At 39.7% G+C, this 21,515-nt stretch overlaps 1 long non-coding RNA gene across 1 annotated transcript; it reads right to left on the reverse strand.

Annotated features, from left to right (window-relative positions):
- Positions 1–4,288: 4,288 nt before the first annotated feature.
- Positions 4,289–9,500, reverse strand: LOC142062967 (uncharacterized). The gene is made up of 4 exons (XR_012662596.1): positions 9,410–9,500; positions 8,490–8,590; positions 5,384–5,448; positions 4,289–4,747 (listed from the first exon to the last, which is right to left on the reverse strand). It is a non-coding gene; the product is annotated as an uncharacterized LOC142062967 (long non-coding RNA).
- Positions 9,501–21,515: the final 12,015 nt, after the last annotated feature.

A 21,515-nucleotide genomic window follows, 5' to 3' on the forward strand; every position in this document is an offset into this window, starting at 1 on the left:
ACCAGGTGTCAATCAGAAGGCAGCACAAATCCTGCAGCTGCTCCCTACGGCCATGTGTGGCAAAGGAGGAGACAAGCCCTGCAGGGCTAAAATGAAACGGGCTGCTGGTCTACTGTCATAAAGGTTGACCAACTATGGCAAAGCCTTTGGGCAGCCCTTTTCTGATTCAACAGGGCCTCGTTTTGACAGTTAAGAAGATTTTGTCAAGGGCAGTACTGAAGTACGATGAAGTCCATCAATACCTTTGTACCTGCAGTCAGCGACATGTCCCTAAAGAAAATGAAGCCTGGAAACTCCCTGACCCCAAGTTTGGTTTGGTATTTGCAGAACAGGGAATCCTGGCCTATTGAAGTGCCATTACTATCACAAATGCCCAAACCAAAAACTGAAGGGACAGGAATTACAGATGCTCTTTAGAAGATGATGAGCCATGAATCCATTTGCGTGTCTCTGTTGAACTCAACCTGAGAAAGCAGCTGGAGGCAGATGATTTGAATAACGGAAAATTAATCAAAATGGTTCCAAGCCACAGAAATATCAATTTGCTATCTCCTGAACAATAACTTAGCAGAGCAGGACACCAACTACTCTTCCCCAAGTGCTAGTGCAGTGGTGTGCTGCTCATTTATTCATTTCCTGGCACTGAGGCCTCAGCCCCCAGTGTAGGTCTCTGCCTCCTGAAGCATCTCTTGCTTCTCACCAGCACTGGGCCATAATATTGCTTTCTCCCAGCTGTGTCACATTGAAGCAACTGCATTAAGTCTAGAGTTGTCTTCTGTGAGACAGAGACAATAAAAAGCCACCGGAGTTACACAAGCTTAACAACATGTGTAATTGGTTACAGGAAGGCAAAGGACCCCAGTCGTTTGCCCTTACAAATGGGAAAACAACTAGGCTTGACTGAGTTTCTCAGGTTAGCATGTAAGCACTTGATTCAGCGAAGAGAATACACAGCCTGATAGTGTAATGGTTGAGCCCAGGCAGCACGACTGAGTATTGGGCTGCCTGTGATGAAACAATAAAAAGCAAGGAGAAAGCATGTCCTTTGTGCATTGAAAATTATATTTCACGTTTCATTATTTATAGCAAAACTTTCTCACATCCTGACAAATCTGCAGGGCATTTCTTAGTGCAATTTTTTGCATGAGTTGGCAGGGTTCTGCTGTATTAACATTGATACAATTACCCTTACATGGACATCTCCCCAACAAACTTGGTCCAAGGATGAAAGACACAGCAGCTTTCAAAAGCTCTACCTTGTAAAATTAAACTTATTAGAAAATGTAATCACCCTCTATCTAGTCTATGTCTACTGGATATATTTACACTCCCAAGAGGGGTTAAAACAACATTTTTAGCAGCTGCCTCAAAATGCAAATCAAATCTTTGTGAGATGCTACATTGATTTGCATATTATTAAGCACGATCCTTCCCCTCCACTGCAGTTTTGCTTCATAGTTTTGTTCCTGCATGAAGGTTGCCACTAGCTGCACGTGTGACACTTTCCCCTGTGGCTGCCTATCGCTAGCAGAAACTACGACGGCGCCATGCTAATGAGTCCCAGGGAGACAGTAATGTAGCTAGAGTTGCCATTTTAGCTTTGGCAGAAAGGGAAAGCATTGAAATGCTTCTGGCAACTTTTGGATCTGCTAAAATTTAGTCAGTTGGAGAGTGTTTACACAGTGTTAACATTGAACTGGGCAATTTCTGGCCCCAACATGTTATATTTTTATTTAATCAGTTTTGCAGCATACAGTGTCTGACAAAGGAACACAGCAGGCCAGGCTTTATGCATTTGCTAAGTAGGGCACTGGGCACTTTGTCTACCTCCTCCTCACTCCCACCCTTTTGCAAAGACATCCTACAGTATTCACCTGTAAGGTTCAGATGGCTCTAACTAACGCCTGGTATAACCCTTGGACATCAGATTGCAGCTTGGAGGTGGGCTGTCAGAGCATTCACCCTTAGGAGGAGAGGCTCTGGACAAGGACATGTGACAGCAAAGGGTTTCAGCTACCAGCCAGGAACATTTTTTCCTCCTGCTAGGAACCTAAGAACACTGAAGGGAGAACATGAAGGGCTGACAGGCTGTACACAGACTGCTAACGATTCACCAACGTGTGAATGAAATGAAGGCTCATGCCAGACCAGAGGGCATGCAGCTGCTGCTCAGCAAGCTTTGCAGAGAGCAAGCCCACTTAACGTGGCATTGCTGCAGCTGAGTTACAAGGTCACACTTCTGGAACGAGTAAAAGCTTCATGTTAAGTGAGAACAAGAGGAGCAATCAAAAGCCAGATTCTAGTTTCATTTGGGGGGAAATCCAAAATTTCCTGTCTGCCCTGGCAGACAGGGCATCGTGCTATTCCAGTCTATGGAGCATTTCTATTACCATAGTTTTCCTGCCGTAATAGCAGCAGAGGTCCCAGCTGTGATGTAGGTCCCAATTTGCTAGCATAAAAGGTCACACAGAAATTGAAGACTAGGTCTCCCAAGAACAACTCTGGCCCCAGACACTGGGCTACCCACCCAACAGGTCCCCTCTCACACCCTGATACACTTCCACAGGAGAGGTAGACCTGTGCCTTAGCTGATATGTCTGTTAATAGTATTTACCTACCTTACAAAGCTGTTGTAAAGCTTAATTATCATTTGTACTGCAAAATGCTTCAGGACTGTCAGATGCCAGTCACCACACAAAGCAGAGTGTTCCTGTCGCAGACAGCAGGGCTTAGCTTTGGCAAGCGGCACTGCTGCAGACTGAACATTGACTAGTACAATTTTGTTGCAGGTAGGAACAATGAGATAAGTAGTTTATATGCACATATTACAGGACTATAAACTCAATTTTCTTTGCTGCTTGCCGGCTGGTGCCCTGTCCTTCGTACATCTGCAAGTACTTTTATGATTTGGCTTCCTAAATAATGACTATCAATCCCTGCACTACCTGGCATAAAGCCCTGAGCCTGTTGAATGGTGTGTAGCTGGAGCCTTCTGCTGCCTGTAACTCCCAAGACTGTAATGGCAACAGAAGTCCAAAGCTGCTTAATGGAGACTGGACAGTCACAAAATTGACTCAGAATGGAAAATTATATGGTTCACCCACTCCAATACTGCAGAGGATGGCATCAACTGTTGAAGAGTATCTCTAGATGTCATTTAAGTGGCCAGTATAAACCTCCATGGAAATAATCTCTCAGAAAACAGAAATGGAGACTTCACATAGATTTCTCTATTTTCCCATGAAACTAGCAAAGGGAAGCACTTTCGGCAGGAGTCCCTTCTACACAATCACATTTTACCTGAGAAAAGTAAGTACTAGCATAGGCCCAAACCTGGAATCTCTACAGTGTCTGACACATTTAAAATTCAAACAAAAAGCCAGCTTAAAAACACAGAGATGGATTCCAGTGAATCATCCATCTGTACACAGCACTGATGTGTAAAGTTGAACTTTTTTTCATGTTGGAGCTTTTTATCATCTTTTTTTTCCTATCAGTCTTTTGAGGGGAAAAATGACGAGCTGAGAGAGAGAAATGTGATTCATTTTTACTAGAGTGAAGCAATAAAGCTCTTGTAATATGTGGTCACCCCTGTGCGCCATTTCAGTAACAGCAATAATATCTAACCTGCTGCTCCTGCTGCCAAGCTCTTACTCTTCACATGCTAAGCTCCTTGTTTTTAATCACAGGCTCCTTTTGCATTTATAAGGCAACGGGAATTGTATTTTTCTCTTCCTTTTCTTTTTTTTTTTTGATCATTTGCTATCATAAAGTGACAAGCATTCAGTGAGTCACTGATAGATCATCCTCTCTTCCATATGCAATTGGAAGCTGCCGCTGGGAAATGCACCCCTGCAGGAACGGCAGTCTGTCAATTGTGCTTTGGAAAGCCTATTTCACGATTCTCTTTTTCCTATCAGCTTCTCATTTGCAGTACATAAAAAGGAAGCAATATAACAATGCAATCACTAGATAAGTCAGCAATAACGTTTCAGTGTTGCAGGTTACATACAGCAGTGATAAATAACTGCAGTATGCGACTGCACCAGGCTCCATCCTGCCTTACGTACAAACAAGTCCATGTCCTGATCCAGCCACCAAACAAAAGTCAAATAAATCAAGGGCTCGGATCCTGGGCTCACTGCAGGGCAGCCCTTTTTGGCAGGGGTCCCTGGAGGAATGGCATGTCTCTCCCCACCACAGCCAAGCTCCTATAGACCACTTTCACAACGAGGTTTAGCCATGTCTCATCCCAAAAGAGCTGACAGGCACAAGGTGTAGGCTCAGAGAGTCTTTTAATCGCTGCATCTGCTCCACCTACACACATTACAAATGGAAACTGGCCGTAGCAAACCCGAATCACTCTAGATTGCCACCAGCAACTAGCTATACAGCTTTGTTATCCTTGCTAGAAATCACATACACCAAGTTCAATCTCAGCAGCATTGCTGAAACTAGGAGAAAGCTGGAATGCTGAGAACCCACTGATGGAAACCGGTTTTACCCTTTCTCTTTTCCTTCCTCCCCAGCACGTCAGGCAAAGACATCACTTCTGTTTCCAGAGCTGTTTATCGAAGTGTCTGAAGTATTTCTGAGGTTAACACTGACGTTCCAAGGTGATATATTCATCCCCTGTAAAATCCCTTTCTCAGCATTGCTCAAGCTCATACAGTCGGGCACTACACAATTTGTCAGCAGCATTGTGCAAAAGTATTAATCCTCGAGGTGATTCGCTTTGAGCAAGTGCCTGAAAGAAAGTCAGTGATTATGGGAAGGAAAGCTGAGTTTCATGTTTAGAAAGCAGCTGTTTTTCAAGCCACAGGGCATCAACCAACCATTCTCTATTTGTGGTTTCTAGGCCACTGTACTTCTGTTTCAATTCCTCATATGACTTTTCATATTTCTCTTATCTATTTTGTTTTTAAGCTCTCTAGAGACAAATATTTATAGCATGAAAAAAATCTCAGTATTGTGAAAAGTTTCAATTACGTCTTGTTTTATGAGCATTAAATGACAACGATAATATGATCTGATTTCTGGTAATAAATGTTAACTTTTGAAAGTTAATTACCATGGCTTTTTATCAGTGTCTACTTTGTTTTTGTTGAATCACTACATTGCTTTACAAGCCTCAGAACTCAGTAGTTCACATTCTCCTTTGGCAAAACCAGTGGATCCTCAAAGTAAACAGAGTCCATCTACCCTTCTTAAATTTATTTTCCCACTATTCTCTCACAGCCTGTATCTTATTGGGAAAAATATCTTCACTGCCTCAGCTATGGTATACAGACTTTACCATAGTACACATGCTATAGACTTATCTCAGACTCCCTCTTGTGTTAATGTATGCTACAGTAACTCAGACTTCTTGGCAGGTTCTCACCTAGCAGAGGGTCCATATTCGAGCTTTCTCCCTTGCTGAGCGCAGGACTTTGTACTCTTGGAAACCTGGGGAGAAGTTAAAAAAAATTATTGCTCACCAAGTGCATTTCTTTTAACCTTGAACTCTGAATTTCTTCTATTGCTACCCAAAGATTTGTCTTGCGAGATGGAGAGAGATTCAATCATTTCTATGCAAACAGGAACACACGTATCCATAACCAAAAAGGTCACGAAACTCCTCTAATGCCTCCCACCACAAATACTCTCCTTTTTTTTTTTTTGCACTGTGTTGAGTTTCATTAGTCGGGAGATGTTCAGTAGCAGTCGTGGGAGACCACGAGGGGTTAGACTCACACTTATAGGGATTCTTCAAGAATACACAGAAGAGAAAGTATCTTTCTTATTCCTGATAGTTTACATTATATTGCAATTTCTTCTTTTTTTTTTTTCAATCTTAGCTAATCAATTTCTTACATAACTGATATTTATGCATTTTTCAACCAGCTCTAGTTCTGTGTATCCTGCTAGCAATTCTGCGCAATCCTGAAGAGATTTTCTCCCCACTGCCACCACCACCTGTCCCCTCCAATTAGTGTCAATTGCAGTGAAAAATCTTTGTGATATTGAAACTATATTAAGACATATGTACATCTGTTTAGAAAGGCAGATTTTCTTTCGGCAGGAAAAGCTGCCATTTCAAAATCTGTTTTTATTTTGAAATGGAACATAAAGTAAAAATTCTTTTTTACCTGCAGAATGAGAATTCTGATTAAATAATTTGTTACCAACTGGAAGGATTTCAAAAGTGTCAAAACTTTATAAAACAACACTACTATTATTAAAGGTTCAAAGTATATCTTACATTATTAATATAAATTGGGACAAAATGTATGAAACCAAGAAAATAAAAAATTGGTTTTAATTTATTTGGTTTTTTCCTTATCAGAATTCTTGGTCAAGTAACATCATCATCTAATTAATATTTAATCTCCATCCCCACCCCTCAAGCTATATTTTTTAGAGAAAAACTGTTCCACTAAAGCTTTTCCAACTAGCTCTAGTTTGGGTTTCCTCTTATCGGGCCCTCATGTTCTCCACTCTCCCCAATACGACCTATTACATAGACAAGCTATATTTACTATCTTTCAGAAAAATTACTAGAACTAAAGTGTAAAATACAAAAATGAAGACATTAATTAGGTGCTAGTTATTGGCCAGTGTGAGTTAGACCCTGGCTCTTCGGACAGCCGTGAGCTAATAATTACTTGACTATATCCAGAGTTTTTTCTTTTGTGAAGAACAGCTGAACCATAGTCAATTGCTTATGAGTCTGCTTGATGAGACTTTCTCATCAGTGGGTGGTTTCTTCAATACTAAAAGGTTCACTAACCATTGGGATAAGAATACTTGTTTTTCATTTTATCCCCTCTGAAACGTTCCTTTTTTCAAACCAGTAATGAAGCTGCTACACATATCTGAAAGCAGAAACAATGGAATTACTGACTTTGACAGAACTAGAATAGAAAAAGAGGCAGTTAAGATTGTACTTAAATAGGGTATGAAACATCTGTTTGATAGATGTGTTGAAATAGTCACTACAGATTCTACGCAGTTCCATTCACCTACAGTCCTCTACAACATCTATAGGTGCTCCAAGCACTTGAATACATATACAACATATAGTAATACCTATAGCATCTCTTAATAACCTATCAATTGTTACGTAACTTATATGAAATGTTAATTAAAAACATGATGTAATGATCTTCAAGTAAATTTTTGACTGCTGCCATATTAGGTTCGATTCCACTGATCAGGAATTAATTTGTTTCCTCAAGGTCTGAACTGTCAAGTTACTTGATGGTGACCTAAGGAATAGCCACCACAGTATTTTTGATTATAAGAAATGTTTTGTATTTCAGTCTTCTAAAGAGGAAGATCAAGTAGGAATTCCGCACATCACACTGTGCATCATCCATCTTCCTAATCACAAATAACTTGCATAAGAAACAGAGTGGCCATTAATATTTCATCCACTGCATATTGCTTTCTGGATTTTCTACAGATTTTTTAGCACCCAAAAATTCAGGTGAATGCATTCCTGTCTGTTGAGGTTTATTCCTTCACTAAGAAATTAAAGTAATATAATTAGAGAATGTGAGAAAGCTTCTTTAAACATGGTTAATTGAAAAGCTGGTTACCACCACAATGGATTTCCTAATTAAAATATTATCACACATGGAACTAAGGAAATCAGTTCATGCCAGCCTACAAAAATACTTTCATCTTTGATAGCTATTCCTGCTGAGAAGAAGGAAGAGGCTGCCACTATTATCAATGTGACATGAGAAGTATAAATCTCTTTTCAAAAGCAGGAAGCCTGGGGAAGTCTTGTTCTCATACAAAAATTCCTACCCATAGCTCCCCAGTTAATATTTAGACTGCGTCCATATTCTGTCAGTTTCCTTCATCTGCATAAACAACTAATTTAAGGTATTCTTTTCAGTAATGCGTTTCTTAAGGGCCCTGCAATGAACCAGTTACTCAGTAATGGGAAATCTAATAAACAGGCTACTTCAGAAATATTTGCAAACCATGCAAATTAATGTAATGTGAAATCTCTTGGTTTGCTTAGTGGTACCAGGGGACACTCACATCCTACCAATGTTTTTGAGGTCTTTTTTTTTTTTTCCTTCTAAGAATCAGAACGGTCACAGGAGTAATTCTAGTAATTCTCTCAGAAAGAGAACTGAAACACTTTTTTCTGTCTTTAAAATTTTCGTGCTTGCTCAGATTTTAAAACCTCATGTTTCAGAAAGAAGTGTTTTAAATGCTTGCCACTCAATTTAAGCTTCCTACTAAAGCTCAAAAAACTTCTGTTTAGGAAAATGGGAGGACATAAATACTACTTTATGGTTAATTTGTTCCTTTTATTTAAACCAGATGTTATTCATACACAGAGCAAGAAGTGGTCCAGAGGTGGTTAACTAGAAGATGTATCTATTCATAAGTGCATATCAAAGCAGAAAATTACTAAAATATTCTGCCAGATACTATATGTGTCATACAATTAGCTGTTTTCAGCCCCCTGTTCTTCTGTACCAAACCTGAGCAAGGGTTACAGCTGTTGCCATGACTGATGTACTCAGCAAACTTCTTTTCCACCACCAAAACCACTTTGAAGTCTTGACGAGTGTTTCAAAGAACACTGGAAAAAGAAAAGTATTATCTGTATTACCCACAAGGAAATTTGTAAAAAAAGGAGAAAAAACCCATAAACTACAAAAAAAAAAAAAAAAAAAAAAAGAGAAGTGCAGAGCGTTCAGATGCAGCCAGTTGTTTAAGTCTCACCATCAAAGGAATCTCAAGCAAAGAAACCATGTCAGTAAGTCAGCTTGCAATTAAACATGTTAAATGCTACAGCAGTCATGGTTTGATTTGCTCTAGTCTGGGTTAATTTTTTGTATGCATCTGCCCTGTGATTTTCACTGTTGGCGGTTAATGCTTATTCTTACAGACACTCTGCCTGGGGAAGAATAGATCCATGACAGCTTTATATCTTTTTTTCTGGATTTTTATAGTCAGAATTACCAGGTTAGTTAAGCTGCCTAAATTGTACCACTGAAATCATTGCTTTCAGCAGCTGTGCTTCTCAGCCACAGAGCTCCTGGTCAGGGGTTGAACTTGGCCTGGGGCAGCTCCAAGTGATTCCAGCGAACAGCCAGGGTCTCTCCCTCCCGCTGATGGCTCCTCAAGTAACATTTACTTTGCTTTGGTTATTAATTGGGTTTTTCTAAGCTTGGACACATCATCAAACTAAACTGCTTGTAAATTACGAAGCATCCCTCTTCTGAACTCTTCCACTGATTTTTTCAAGGTGGTAGAAAATCCAAGAAGAGAAGAATTAGGTACAAGCAGTGCAGAAAGGGGGACACACACAGACCACACAACTACAATTAAACAGCAAAGCATGTATTTTGCAAAGAATAAATAGGAAACAATGGAAATACAAAGCAGAAGATAATACCTTGCTTAAAGGAGAATAATTCTGCAGCGGAATAATCCTTAGAACTTCATCTCATTATAGACCTCATGAAAAAAGATCAGAGTGAAAAGGAGAAAAAGCCTTTATGCCGCAACACAGCAGAGACTTGCATCTGCAGAGGAGCTTGTAAATGAATAACAGGAACCATCAGCTGGTCTTGGCCTTCCAGTGCAAACAGGTGCGTTGCTACTTGAAAAGCTTCACTACACTGTACCTCAAACACAGATCACATTTTTCACATTAAAGATCACCAGCCCTTCAGCACCCAGAGATTCCAATTATCACCTAGCGTTCTAGCACACAGCAATATGACAGAAGGAAATGACTGACCCCTCTATTCTGAAGTGACAGAAAATACTTATTCTCAGTGCTGATGACTGCAGACCTGCTGTGCAAACTGGTGTAGTGTCCATATTATTCTTGCACTAGCCAAGAAGTCAACATCTCAGCTGTTACGTGAATCTCTGCCAAGTACTTCATCCAATCTCCTATAGTAATTCATGAATATGCAGCAGCCAAATCTCTTTTCCTTTTGACATTATGAGGCAACAGCAAAGGAAAACAAGGTTTTGCTCTTATCATAAGACTCTTCACAGAAAAATAGAGCAAAACTAGAGACGTTCCTGGACAGCGTTGAAAATTTCATGAAATCCCATTTCTATTACAATTCAGTTACTACTAAATGAAAAATAAATGAAAAAAGAAGTCCCACTTCTGTTAAAATGGAAATTAAAAATATTCTAGTGTGATGTGTGCAAAGACATACAGAAAAAGAATGATCTTATGGTGAAGGCACTAGACTGTATCTGCAGAAAGCAGAATTAATTCCCTGCCCTGTAGAATACTACTTATATCATGCTGAGTCTGATCCAGAAACCTTTGAGAATAGAAGGAGCCTACATATCTAGCAAGAAAGAACATAACTTTGGATTTTACCATTTCTCTTCTTGCCCTGGTGCAAGTTCTTTCATTAGGAGGAAATCAAAGCATTAAAATGTTAGGAAAAATACAGTACAAATAAAATTATGCTCTTTTTTTCCTGAGTAATTCTCAGTAAATGATGAGATCATTCTCACTTGCTAATTGGTTTTTAAAAAAAAAAAAATCTAATTACAATGGACCCTCACTAATTCACATAATGTTCAGGATAACCATTACAAATTACTTGCTAATTTGCAAAATCCAGCAACGAAACTAACAGAAAAAAGCATCAGAAAATGTACTTGCTTCATTTAGATTGTCAACTGTAGTTTATGGTTTCTTCAATTATTTACAGTGTGAGAATACTTCCTATTATACAAACTAATGTATCGCATTACATTTTGCAAGAATAATGAAATCTTAATTTAGTAAGAAATTTCTGCTAGAAAGGCACTGTTAATAGGTTAAGAAAAAAAAAGAATTGTGTGTCTTTCACAGAGTTTATGGGTGGATATCATGTAGCACATCTTCAAATGGGAACCGGGAGAGCAAACTCAGACCCCAGCACAGCAGCCAAATTTCCAGGTATCCTTATGCTGAAGAGAAGTCATCAGCCTTCTTGTACAGGCTTATTTTCCCTACATGAAAGAAGTAACTAAATGCCAGTAAAAATTATGAGATCCAACAAAGAGGAACTTCAGGTCATAGTCTGAAGTTCAAAGATAATCTTATTTATGTTGAGGATTTTTAGGAAGTTTTTGAAAGTGGAATGTATTTGTAGGTTCTCATCATCCAAGACACAACATTAAATCTGTCTTGAACCTCGAAAATTGAATTATTGGAACAAAAGAAAAGCACAAGACTCGAGAGAGAGACGTTAACTTATTAATCGACTCTGGCTGAGAGGCAGGTGGGAACATTTTCTTTTCCCCCCACTGTATTCTTCTAACACACAAAAAAACCTGCAAATACTTTTTGAAAGGACCCAGTGGAGGCCGAAGTTGTTTGTACTCAAGTTGCTTAGAAACTTCATTCATCCTGAGAACAAATTATACAAGTATAGTTGAACCCTCAAGGCAAATTAAATCTCTGAAGGGTGATGGACGTATTCCCTTTATAATACCACCAAAAAACTAGCCAGAGCAAACCCAAGATAAACAGATGATTAGTCTTCAGTTACAGAAATATCTGTTTATTTCAGCTGTTCCACTGTTCTCACACATATTTCATTGGAGACATTTCTTTTACAACTAACTCCTTGCACCTCTAATCACTTGTTTACCCAGAAGGAAATAAAACCAGCATTTTGAAATACCAAAAGAAAACATTTAGACTTTTCCTCTCTTTTTGTCTAGCAAAAACTATTTCCAAATAACTTCAGTAACCCAGATCCTGTATTTTGCAGGAAAAACAATATTGGTAGCTGACATTTTACCAAAAAGGCACCTAAAGTTATTCAATAGTCACCTCCTCTGCTAACATTGTGAAGGCAATGAAGATAAGAAATCCAGGCACTTACCCACCACAGTGGTACAGTGATGGTACAACAACGTAAAGAGAAAATGTCACCCAACTTTGCTGTTCTTACAAGGTTTAGGACATAAAAATGAAAATTATGCAAAACAGCAGAACTATATTTCCTTCATTTTTCAAACGTTGATTTGCATTAAGTGATGGCAGCTTGAGAAATGCACACAGCGAATATCTGACTAACTGCATTTAACCAGTGAGCAACAGTGAGATGGCTCAGTAAGAAAAGACTTAACTAAAAGTTATGGCATAGTAGAATTGTCATTTGCCTCCCTGGAGTAAGAACAGAGAATTTCAGATCCATAATATTGGAATAAAAATAACAGACCAGACAGAAACACAGTTACAGCTGATTTACTGACAAAAATAGTGCTGTAACAACACGACTGGTTTGACTCTCCTATTACTCCAATGCAATCCAAAATACAGACAGTTATTCTGGAAAAATGAGTGGTTAGCTTTTAATTTGTATCAGTAAAAACATAATATTAGTTAAACCTGAATATTAAACCTTTGCTCAGAAAAAATATATATGCAACTTGCATGAAAACAACAGCAGAAAACCCTCTGAAACTGTTTTGGTGCAAACATGTCTGGTCACAAGTGTTGGAGGATTGCGCTGAACCAGAAAGGCACAGCAGCCTGCAGAGGGAAGCACAGAAACAGAGATTTGTAGTGGAACATCACGTCAAATGAATGAGTCTCCTGATGGTCAAGAGCAGATCTGTCCAGCTAAATGCAGTTTCAGCACAGCCAAGACCAATTCCTAAAGGTTAGCACTGTATCTCCCCTCTGGGAGCTTCCTCCCTCACCAAGGACCCTCCTCAGGTCACAGCATTTACAGAGCCCTTGGGACAAGGAGTAAACCCATCCCTGGCGACCCCATCTGCTGACAGGGGATTGGGGGGTGGGGAGCGGAATCAGCCAGACCTCTCTAGATTAGAATTCAGCTGTGGTGCCCGGACCATGAGCCAAACCCATTCCTAATGATGAGAAAAGTAGAGACCATTCTCTCTTGTTCACAGCCAGAGCATCTGATTTTGTAGCTTTAGCAACAGAGTTGGGGAGCAACGCAGCACTCTGGCAGTGTGTGTGTTAATGAGGGGTGGCAGCACTTCACGTGGAAGGCTTGGTAGAGAGGCAGAAAAAGGTTTATCTCACTCCAGTTGGCTTTTCATTCTACTGCTCCTTCCTGATAAGGCTTATTCATTTTTACCAATTCCAGGCAGCAGCTGGAACAAGAGCTGATGCTGCACAATTGACAACGGCTGGCACATGTGGACAGCAGCAGCCTGCTGAGTCACTCTAGAGATGCTCCATCCCTACAGGCACAAAGCGAAGGCACACGCCTGCCCGAGAGTCTTCTATCTATGGCTGCTTTCTTCTGGAAAAGTAACCACAGCTGAGAAATTGAAAGGTAAAGGTTAGCAGAGGTTGCTTAGATACCCATTTAAAGAAGAGAGGGCAAAGGGTTCATCTATAAGTACCTCTCATTTGATTTCTGTCCCCATTTCTTTCAATATTGTCATTTTCTTTTGACGTAAATGCTTCATAAAAGATTAAATAACCTATATAAGGGCCAAATTAAGGGCAGGCTGTTCACAGAAGTCTGGAGTACTCACATAAAGTAACTGTACAGAGTACTTCCTACAAGACATTTCTACCTACAAGTCCTGCTGCGCCTATGTCCTCAACCCATCACAACAATCTTACCATGGAAGCACCTACCTACCTACAAATCTCCCCTTATTATAGCAACTTATCACCTAGCACTTATTCATCATCACAGATGCTTATGAGAGACAAGAAGAACTATTCCTACCTTTAAGAGCTAAGACAGACCAAACCTCAGATGCTTAAGTACTTATACAAACGTGGTTCTTCGTAAATTAAAAAGTAGAAAAGTTTCAGAGGTGTACACAAGCGGCCGCGTAGGAACCTCGCCTCTGGCGGTACGACTCCCAGCTCCACATTACACGGACACTCACACAATGACTGAACCATGCACTGCATCCAGGTAAAAAGATCAAGCACCTCTATAGGGCTTCCACATGGTGGCTGCGAATGCTTCTTCATTGCCAGTCATCTTCCCATTTTTGTTTCTTTGTTACTGTTGGGGGAGGGGGGTCAGGTCCACACACCTACCCCCCCAACGCTTTTGTAGAGTTGAGTAAAAACAGCGTTCACTGTCATTAAACTTTTTTTTATTTTCAGGCACTTCACTGTTGCAAGTTTGCAATGTGTTTCCTACTTTCTTTTTTCTCTCATATAAATCTTTCAGAAACAGAAGATGACTGTTGAGAGTGTGACAAATATTACTTTCCATTCCCTTTGTTCTTTGTGGATTTTTTTTATCACTTATTTCATTTTGCTGCAAACAGCACCTTTGTACCTTGGACAAATTCAATAACCATGACTCAATCTACAACCCATACTGAGCTGTCTTCTGTTTCATCTTGCCTATTAAAATCAGCACATAGCATTTGATGAGTGGAGAGAGGCCTGATACCAGCTACAGAAACTCTAACCAAGTGGAAGGGCGCGCAAGAGCCTTGAAAGAGCCGCTGTGTCACATAGGGCTGCACACGTCAGTCTGCGTGCCTTTCAACACAAGCACTTTCTTTGACACTCTTTCCACCCCTGATCTCTGAGAAGCCTCTTTCCATAATTACGTATCCCCTTTTAACTTTTCTTTCATCAGCTGGGAAGGATGACTCTTACTGCCTGGTGCTTTCACAGCCTGCTGTCCGCCGGCGCCAGTCATGTCACTTGCCTAAGTGACAGGAGTGATATTTCACTACGGCACAGGTCCTGTTCTATGCATTAAATGTCAGCAGTGGGGTGGCAACAGGAGGGGGGAAAAGAGCACTATGGTTTTCATTACCCAAAGCCATCATCCTTTCAACATCAGTCAAAGGGGTACCTAAAGCCTCTCATTTTCATAGAGGTGATTATTTCTGCTAGATTCAGCCCTAGATCCTTTTTTTTTCCCCCCAGGGGTCAAATCCCGCAGCCCAAACCGTGCAGGTGCTGGAGAGAAGCCCTCCCGACAGAGCTGTACGGGTGCTTGCAAGGGGAGCTGTAGGCAATAATGCCACATACTCAGGCTCAGCAAATAACACCAGCTCTTTCCAAAAGCAATTCTTTGAAGACACTCCTTTTTTGCATTTTAGCATTTTTAACCATACGAATACTAGCAGGTCTTACGGTGGTTTCCAAAACCTTCCCCTCAGTTCCTGTTTCTCATCTTAGAGTCCCAGGAGGCTGCAGGGAGGATCATACGACCACAGGGCTAACAGACACTGCTCAACATTTACCACTCAGCCATATGCTCACACACATAGTGCCATGGAAGGAGACCACTTGAGAGCCGAGTCCTTGGTGGAAGAGGTGCAGCAGCCCCAATCCAGTGCCCACAACACGCACGTTTACAGCTACACACTGCATACCGCCACACACAGAGCGCTGCTGGAGCCAACCCCCAAGGTTCAGCAGCAATTACACAGTCACGTACCTCATATCTTAGGCTGATGCCAATACAGCTAATTTAAATTGGTTAGTCATCCTTCCTGTTTAAATAGCACAATTTAGTCTCCAGTATTTACAAAGGCTAACCACGCACTTACAGGAAAAAAAAAATAGATGTTATTTTGGTTCTTGTATAATGATAATAGAGCAAGTTGAAACTTCACGTCAGTTCCATCTTCAACTAACACCTCTACACTTAAAAAGCCCACAGAAGATTTAAATATGAAAATATGTGGTGTTGGAGCACCATAGAGAAGCTGAAAGCATACTGTTGAAGGAACCTTCATTTAAATAAACACCAGCATTTTAAGTACTGATAACTTTACTAAAAACTTGCCATCTAAAGGACCGACGACACATAGTAGCAAATAAATACTGGATGAGTTCAGGTGTTTGGAGTCCCTGTCTGGGCAGGAAGAGGTGAGTAAAGTCTTCAAAACCTGAATCAGAAATGAGTAAATATCATTTCATTATACCCTTGTCAATATTTCTGCTTAGGGGGAAGATATTTTCATTATCACATAGAGTATCAGAGTTGTTTCAGAAGGATTTGGGCACTAACTCCTAATACCACTTTTGACTTTCAATGGCCATATAAATGGTTCATTCAGCTTTAGAAAACAATTATTATCAGTAGTGAAAATCTGACAGTTTATAACTCGCAACATCTTTGGTTTGGGCAAGAGAAAGGTAAAGCAGTGGCAGCTAGAAGCACGCACTGTGGCATGCCAGTCCCTCTGAAATCACAGGTGACACAAGATCCTCAGTGTCTCTCTGAGCCCCAGTTAAGCTACCACTACCTTCAGGGAAAGTATTTTTAATATTTCTATGTATACAGTATCAATTACTTCTGTTGTATTAACATTGTAGCTTTGTGCCTTTACAATGCTTATTATAAAAACAAAATAATTGTGGAGGACATTTGAAGAAGTATTTTGAAGAACAGCACTAATGAAAGAATAAAGAAAGGATAAAAATTAGAACACACACACTCCCCGCCCCCCCCAAAAAAATCAGTGTTTTAAAAAATCTCCAAATCAGTGAAATCTATTAAAAAAAAAAAAAAAAGAAAAGGTCTACTAGCTAGGATATTTTTAGGTAAGCCTAATATATATTCAGATATAATAGGTATCTCTCTTTAATTATAAATACTGTTTAGAAATCCAAGAAAGGGTATGTTCTTTAGTGGCCTAGCAAGTTATTGTTATGGTACCCTAAAGATTACAGTTAATATTCCACAAAACTCTAATCAAATACTATTAGATCCTCTGATTATTATTCCTTCTAAATGTCAATGCGTAAGATTTTATGGCAGACTACGGCTAAAGCTGCAGCCTGGAGTATTTCTAGAGTTCTGCAAAGACTTTGACTCCTTTCAAGAGGCATCAGAAAACACACAATTTATTCATCTAATCTCAAAGAGTGTGTCCAAAAACTGCTGCAGCCTGTAAAGAAGAAGGGGGTGTGGGGGGGAAACACACATACAAAAAAACCCAAAGGCGCAGCTAACAAGGCACAAAACGAAACAAGGAAACAGACTATATTAGTAGGAAGGGGAAGGTCAAAGAAAGTCAGTCAGCCAGTCTGCTACTCAACAGGAAAGAATGTCTCAATAAATGATGCTGAGCAGACCAAAGCATTTACTCCCTCTTCTGCCTCAGCCCTCACTAAAAAGGTAAATTGTGATCAGATGGATAACAAAATTGATGCTGGCTCAGAGAGATGAGTGTATGAACTATGACAAAAATCAGAAGAGATCGAAGAACACTTGGCTAAGTTAGAAGCTTTCATATACATTGGTCAGGAAAAAAAAATAATCAAAGGACTATTGAGGGAACAGGTTGTACAGGTTTCGGAGCAGAAGTTGAGACAGGAGAGAATCCGGATTGCTAGAAAACAGGCAAGGGAGGGTCCAGGGATTTATACGTCATTCAGTATGCAGAGAAATACTGAAATAAATAACCTGTAGGAAACCAGATGATGACGTGAAGATGAGTAATAGCCAACATGGATTTGTGAAGAACAAACACATCAAGATAATGTAATTTCCCTTCCTCCTACATTTCTTAATGTTGTGTTACTTGACAGTTCATTAGCAACCCTGGGAAACATAGAGTCCAGATACACCTACTGTAGCCCAGTCAAGAAAACATACCATGAACAAGATACAATTGAACTGGAAGGATGAACTACTCTTTAGCAGATGCTGCCATTCAGAGCTTTTGTTGGAGCAAGAAATACTTCCCAACATAGATTCCTTGTCAGCACTCGATAACTCAGGAACACTTCGTTAACTGGTAAATGTGCTTTCAGATTAATTGTCTGTCTTAGTTGAGTTGCTTGGCTTCTCTCAAGACCTGCATTTATGTCTTTGTTTGTGAGTTTATTAGACGCACAGGGAAGAGTTACAGGGAGATCTCTCAGTACAAAAGGCTCCAGTTCATACAGGGAGATAACGTTCATCATCTTTAAAAAACATGCACTGTTTCAAAGTCACGTGCATGAATGTTTTCAAACATGTGATGTCACGTGATGTAATCTGTTTTGATGTCTGTTTCCTAACTGCAGTCAGTAGGGAATGCAGAGCAGGCAATGAAATTCAGAAAGCTATCACAGAAGTCTGCCACGCAGTCACTTGTCCAAAACAAATTCATCTGCGATCCTCCTGACACATTCTCTGGGATTGTTGAGCACCCTCGGTTTCTATCAAATTTTGTACCAGTTTAGGACACTCGGCAGCTCCCACACCTCAGGGTATGTGACTCATAAGACACAGTGAATGAGTTTTCCAGTTCAGCAACTGCATTAATACTTCATGCGGTGTTGCTGAGTTACCTGTAAAGTGTATCATCCTATTTGAAACAGAATATGTAAAAAATGAGACAGAACATGCCATGACTTGATGTGATTGATTGTATTTTATAAAATACGTTCACTTGAAGGCCTGTGTTCACAGCCAAGTTGCCATGTGGGCTTGCCCCTCCGGAGGATGCAGACCTGCTCCCGGCACTGGTAACACCTTTTTCCATTAAAAAAAAAAAAATTCTATAAGTGAGGAGACAGCGTTGCAACTCTCCTAAAACCCTGCTCTTCGAGATCTCTGCAGGCTGCTCTCTGGCTTCCTCTGGAAACACTGGTTAAAAGCCCTTTTGAATATTAAGCTCCACTTACTTTTCTATTGAAGTATTTAGGATTACCAACGTCTTACAGGCTTTTGAAAAATCTCATCCTCTAGATGTACTTTTCACGGTGGAAACTGCTCATCTCTGAGGGTTGGCTATTTTTGTTACTGGTTTGGTGGGTTTTGGTTTCGGTTGGTTTTTTGTGGGGTTTTTTTGGTTGGTTGGTTTGGGGTTTTTTTAATCCAGTTTAGGTGAAATACTATTTCCTCCATTGGGAAAATTAATTTAGCATATATTCCCATAAGTTAGCCACCCTTTAGACCTACTCTAGAAAGTTTTTCTATTCACTATGTAATATTTTACAGCCCTTCGTACATTTTCTATTGTTATACTGGTGGGTTTTTTCCCCTTCAGATGGAAAATGATAACTCAGGGTGCCTTTTAATCACTTCACTGTGGCTTTTTAGGCTAAATGCACTGAATTCTTTCAGTCTGTATATGTGAATTCTAGCCCTCACCATGTTCTTCCAGATTGATGCAATTGCTCTTCCTGAACATTTGAAGGACAATTCTATCTGTCCTCAAAGTCTCAGATTCCTTTTCTTTTTCACAGGTTTTCACATAAAATGACTCAGAAACATGGAACGAACAGAACTTCCAGGTTTCATTACAACACCTTACAAAATCTGAACAGGTTGCCTCCAAAACATTACTAGGAGTAGAGAATCAAATAAAGACTGTAAGGCAAAGGAAGATTTATGGCTGGCAAAAGTAGACTATAATGGTTACCAAGCAGTTTGAGAGTAAAACTATTTTCAAAACATATAAAAAAAAATTCAAATATGTTTCTGAATACTGATATCTTTCATTTGTAGTAAGACATGCAGAAACCATTTCTATTTTATTACACAGCAAGGATTTTCACATAATCAGATTAGCTTTTTTCTGTATTCAAACTTCCTACTAATTGGTGGTGTTGGCTATTCCTAAATGAATAGCATCAATTTTCTTTATATTTTTCAGGACACGATCATATGTTTTTTGCTGGGAACATGCCTTTTGCAAAATAAATTAAGTCCCAGGCACAGCTTAATGGAAGCTTCGCCACTGACTTCAAAGGAACCAGAATTTTACCCACAGATCTAGTGCAAAATCCTCAGAGGTTAATGAGAGTCTTTCCACTGACATCAGTGTGGTTTGAACAAGGGTAAGAGTTGCTCTAATTCACTACTTTAGACCCTGGTGAAAACACTTAAACATTCCTCTGAGCGCTGAGCGTAAGCTTCAATGCTTTCCTAATTTGGTCCGTATTTGTCAGTGATAGGGAAGGGAACCAGATATTTCCTTTAAACCACCTTTACTTTGCTCTATGGGCTGAATATGAGAATAGATTGTGGTCACATTGTATTTTTGTAAGGTTAGTTAGAAAGACATTTAGGAACTTTCATTCACATGTGCTTTAATTTATATGAAATTCCTCTCAACTTAGTTATCTAGTTTCTAAAACCATAATTCCTGGAATGCATCATTATATATGCTAAAATAATAACTTATCCCTTGATTATTTCCTTTAGAAGGAAATCTTGCAGAACTGTCAAGGCCATGTAAGAATTAACATTAATTACCCTGAGGCATTTCAGACCAACACTTGTTAAGCAGATCTATTAAAACCAATGATGAGTTTTGAGTAAAACCTATGAGACTTATACATGATCCATTAAGTACAAAAGTTTTAAATTCTTCTTCCTCCCCCTCCCACCCAGTCCCCAATGAATATAGTGTTTTCAAGATTCAAGTAGGACAGTACTGACTAGGAAACATTATCCTGCTTAATGACTAGCATACAAAAAATAGAACTGAACTCCAAAATGTTTTCTTACAAAAATTACGTTCAGGATCTCATCATAGCCATGCAAGTGAAACTGTCAGCCTGTTACTTATTTGAAGGACAATAGCAAGCAGAAGACCCAGTCATGACTTGGAAATCTGCATTACCAGGTATTTACATGCATAAATCATCATTTATGGCCTACATAGACCAGATAAAGGACCATTATCTATTTTCTACAAAGTAAATCAAGGCATAGAGAGATCAAGTGACCCTCTGCATAGGAAGACCCTGTCCAAATGAGAACGCAAATCTTCAAGCCCAGTCCTAAATTTTCTTAATCAAAAAGTGTCCATCTTCAAGCATTTTACTCCCAAAAGCTTGCAAAAATAAGCCCACCCAGTAGCTGTAAAAGACCAAATATTTTAAATACTGCTGAAGGAGCAGAGCCAAATCATGGAACCTGGGAAGAATGGTGCCACTCACTCTCCAGGGTAGCAGCAGCAGTGTTTGCTCTGATGGTAGGCTCAACCTTTTCCTATAATTTCTATTTCTTTATAAGTCTCCAATGATCTAGGTATCCTTTACAAGCACATTGTTTGGACACTCCAGATCACTGATACATTTTGATTAAACAACATAGGAGTGGGGAGCTTTGCAAAGGCAGTATGGCACACAATGTTTATTCTTTCCCAAATTGAGGCAATAAGTGCACTGGGAGAATCTCAGTAGGGCCTGAAGATGTAGCTTCTGTGAATGAAAAGCCTCCATTCAGCCAGGTGATGTTATTTTGTCCCAACACAGGCAACAACTCCCAGCTCCAGCTGAGTTCAGAAACTAGCTAAGGCAGTGCCTTTCCCAAGGCAACAAGGCCTTGTTTCTGCCCTGCTATTCAAACCCTTCCCACATGCCGTCTGCCAGCTGTTGCTGAACCCTGACATATTTTTCTGCTGATGGTACAGTGGTGTCATTTCAATTGTCCTTTTAATTCCCAGCAACAAAACGATTTAAATGGCAGTAGTGACAATCTCTATCTAGAGTATTCCTCAAGCATAGGAGACTTCTTAAGGCAAGATTAGAGCAAAGAAATGTCTGTAAAGAAAAAAAAAAAATGCAAAAATTTTACCGTAAACATCATCCTTGCCATCTCTGGTTCTGC

The sequence above is a fragment of the Phalacrocorax aristotelis genome, chromosome 10 (genome assembly GCF_949628215.1).
Source record: "Phalacrocorax aristotelis chromosome 10, bGulAri2.1, whole genome shotgun sequence".
Taxonomy (NCBI): domain Eukaryota; kingdom Metazoa; phylum Chordata; class Aves; order Suliformes; family Phalacrocoracidae; genus Phalacrocorax; species Phalacrocorax aristotelis.